The following is a 4,220-nucleotide window of genomic DNA, read 5'->3' as shown; positions in this document are numbered from 1 at the left end:
AGCGAATATATACGAATATATATTACTTACGTTGGTCAATATCCGATAAATGAGAGAGGAGTGTTCAGTTCTTGTTGATAAGGGTATGTTTTTCCCCCATTAAAACTGAAGCCGAGAGCTTTTCTCGCGACTCGAGTTTCACGCCAGTACGACCTTCAGGATTTCGTCCACTCCTAGACAATTAGTGCTGTTTTGTTTGCGTCCCCGTAACTTAGCGTTTCGGCAAAAGAGACCGATGGAGTAAGTACGAGACCTAAAAAGGTAGGTACTGAGGTCCATCTATTTGACGAAAACCCTTCAGAATGGCACCCCAGTATGGCTAGAGTCCAATGATTGAAAGAAATGCGATAAAAGATATATACATGCATATACATTTAGATATACATACAAATAAACTAGCACGATAAATTTAATGTAGTTAACCTGCAATTCATAAGCGCCTACGCTTTAGAAAATATTTACATTTGTCTGTTACAAGATATTATTTTCCGTCTTATATATTCACCAATACACTAACTTCCGACAAAATGTTTTTCATATTAACAATATGAATATCATTTATCTTCCCTTTTGATCCAAATATAAGTGGGCACTCATAACTCCAATCACTATTTTCTACAGGCACAGAAAGAAAACGAATGAAAGAAGCACTCTGTACCACATTCGGCTGTACCACATTTTAAAGATATAAAAATAGAAAAGCTTTAACTGTTTTACTGTGGAAGTCAGATATTTACATTCAAAATTTCGTTGCACTTAATTGCGGAAAGCATTTTTATGCACCAATCTATCTTTTGCTGAGGAATGATATACTTTCTGTTGAGAAATACAAAGTTTATTGAGCCAAATGACTTGCAGAAAATACGAAAATATCACTTCTATTTTTTGTTTTGTTTTGTAGAGATTTAACATCATCATCAGAATGACCAAGAAATTTAATTTCGCACTTAAAGAGTTAAGAAAATACTTCGTGTGAGAGGACTCGACCAAGTCAGTGAAGGAAGAGAGCATGAAGAAGGAATTATCTGAAAATGTTACATTGGTACACGCTCACATAGTGAAGAGTTACCCCGTTTTTGCAATACTCAATTAAGAGATTTATCCTGTCTTTTGCCCTTCTCTATTAAAATTTAAAAAAAGATACCCAGAAGACAGTAAAACATCAGGTTAGATAGATATGTTCTAACTTGAAATTCCCACGACACCGACTTTGCTTTTTTTATCCATTCCGGGTCGGTGATGCATGAATTGATCTTAATATCAGGATAGTCGATATTTCGATATCTACACCACTAAGTTTTAGTGATTTTAGAAGAGTTTGGACCACTGGAGAAGCAATTTAGCTCCCCTGTCGACCAGCTATGAATTCATATTTATCTTGGATCTCATAAAATTGTGTTTTCTCTCGTTTTATTTAGTTTATTTTATCTTCGTTTTCGTTTGAGGGTCTCTTTTATTTTCTTTGTTTACTGTAAATGTTTTCATATATTAAGATGTCCATTTTACGCACTTTGTTTTACTTGTTCCTCGCCTTCCTGCTTTCATAACCCTTTTAAGAGGACTAAAATCTCAACGACATGGTAGCACGTAGGCTTACCGATTTGAGGATACTCTGTTTGTATTCTGTCGCTGGGACTACGCTGTGTTGGTCTTGGCACGTATTTCACCGAATTCAAATACTTCCACTAGTACAACGGAAAGGCGTTGCGTACAATTAAAAAAAATCGTAAAATGTAAGTTCGTATGCCTTGGAAAGAGAGGTATCTGGCGATTCTAGGAAAGAGAGAGAGAGAGAGAAATTTGTTGAATAAAGTGAGGAGTACCATCACTAGTATCCTCCAATTTCCCTTTTAATGTCACAAAGAGTAAATATCAACACATATTTCCACCTTAAAAAAAAAAATCTATGGAAATTACTTTTTAAAAATAGAATGAACAAACAAGTGTTAGTAGCGAATTGATCCACAAATGAAAAAACGCTTCATCAGCAAACTGCTGAATCTTCATAAATTCTTCTAGATAGTCCTCGATCATATAATGTCTTGTTCTGTTCATAGCCTTGAACTAGCTTTTATACGCTTTGGATTTACGACATTTATTGAATAGTTAAGAATCTTATAACTATTTCCTAATTCGTCGTTGTAAGTTTTTTCCATGTTTGACAAATGATGAATCCTGGAGCACTGATGACAGCCTCAACGTGGAAATTAAAAGTCTTCTGCTTTTGATAAGTTCACAGCTTCCAGAGACCATTATCTCACTTATGATTCTCCCAACATAACTTTTGCGGCACGAAAACTATCATTCGTTAATTTTGGTTGTAATTTCTGCTCCGTCTAATTGCCCAAGATATTAGTGGAAGTATTTAAGAACTACATGTTGGCAGACTTAATTCCAATCAATGACCGTCAGATTGATCTTAATTTCTACTTAATGCCTGATTCATTTTCCAGGACAACCTCTTGATTTATCTTGAATCTGAACATCAGAAACAGCATAGAGCAAGCATTTATCAATGTTTTAAGTGAGTCTTTTAAAAATAATTACCTTTCTAGTATTAGCATCAACTCTGCAATTCTTGTTTTAGATGAAAATGAGAAAGCGTTTGATCTTTATCCTTGTTGATATTGAAATAATTTATCTAACAAAACTTTATACCTATTTTAGGTGGGCGTAAAATGAATGTAAGCAATTAGTGATAGACGAACCTATTAACGCTATTATTGTGTGTTAATTAACTAAAGAATTGTAATGATTTATATACCGAAACACCAAAGTGTCACAAAGTACAATGGTTTGAATTTGTTAAAAGAAGAAATGCGAAAAATGAAGTAGAGAATTCAGCGAAAGGAAAGAACATAGAGAAAATTAAGACAAAAGTAATGGAAAAATGGAGAGAAATTAGAGAAACACTTGAAAAAAGTAATTCCAATAAAACACTAATAAAAAATAATAAATAAATTATTGTGGCTGTGTGGTAAGTAGCTTGCTTACCAACCACATGGTTCCGGGTTCAGTCCCACTGCGTGGCACCTTGGGCAAGTGTCTTCTACTATAGCCTCGGGCCGACCAAAGCCTTGTCAGTGGATTTGGTAGACGGAAACTGAAAGAAGCCTGTCGTATATATATATATATATATATATATATATATATATATGTATGTATGTATGTGTGTTTGTGTGTCTGTGTTTGTCCCCCAACATCGCTTGACAACCGACGGTAGTGTGTTTATGTCCCCGTAACTTAGCGGTTCGGCAAAAGAGACCGATAGAATAAGTACTAGGCTTACAAAGAATAAGTCCTGGGGTCGATGTGCTCGACTAAAGGCGGTGCTCCAGCATGGCCGCAGTCAAATGACTGAAACAAATAAAAGAGTAAAAGAGTAAAGAGTATACTGGACAATATTGAGGAAAAGTCCGGTGAGGTAGACAATTGATAGCAAATCCGAGAAGATAAAATTATATTTGGCGGATTCTTCTGTCATTTATGACGGTTGGGAGTACTGCAGCATCTTGGTGAACAACCTGCACTGTTGGTTTGTTTATAGTGACCAAATGTTTGCGTTGTATATTAGCTCAAATCGGCGTTATATGTACAGGCATACAGTGCACGACCACTTCGATCCGTCAGACGTTGAAATGGTCACAGAGCAACATGAAGTGAAGCGTTTTGTTCGAGAACACAACGCACTAGCGCAATACGCAAACCACAAGGACACACACACACACACACACACACACACACAAACACACGTACCCGGTATACGTAAGTTAGGCAGAATTTGATTGAAATAACCGTCACACTATATATCAAATACTACAGTAACTGGTCTAACAGAGGGCATACATATAGTATGATACAGATCACTCCCCCCCTCTCTCTCTATATATATATATATATGTATGTATTTATTTGTATATATGTATATAAATATATATATATATATATACATATATATATATATACATATATATATATATATATATACACACACACACACACACACACATATATATACAGGGTGGGATGGGTAAATTATCGCAATTTAATATTTCTAATTTCGCGTATGTGCATTTTGGATTTTGTCGACTGCACAGCATAGTAGGGTCACAGTTGAGCACCGTTTGTGAGAAAAACAGCACCGTGACGCAATTCACTCTCCCAGAAATTTGGAAACGACATGCTTTGCTGCTTGGCATTCGCGCCGGAAGCTTCAATGC

The 4,220-nt window shown here is 35.7% G+C and overlaps 1 long non-coding RNA gene across 2 annotated transcripts in view; it reads left to right on the top strand.

The window, feature by feature from the left end:
- The window catches only part of LOC106881905 (uncharacterized), a 71,165-nt gene extending 69,817 nt beyond the window's left edge, over positions 1–1,348 (top strand). For both annotated transcript variants that reach the window (XR_008263801.1, XR_008263803.1), the window contains exon 4: positions 902–1,348. This is a non-coding gene — a long non-coding RNA (uncharacterized LOC106881905). The remainder of the gene's footprint in view (positions 1–901) is intronic.
- Positions 1,349–4,220: the final 2,872 nt, after the last annotated feature.

Source organism: Octopus bimaculoides, chromosome 3 (genome assembly GCF_001194135.2).
Source record: "Octopus bimaculoides isolate UCB-OBI-ISO-001 chromosome 3, ASM119413v2, whole genome shotgun sequence".
NCBI classification, from domain to species: domain Eukaryota; kingdom Metazoa; phylum Mollusca; class Cephalopoda; order Octopoda; family Octopodidae; genus Octopus; species Octopus bimaculoides.
This window is presented reverse-complemented; position numbering and strand designations above follow the sequence as displayed.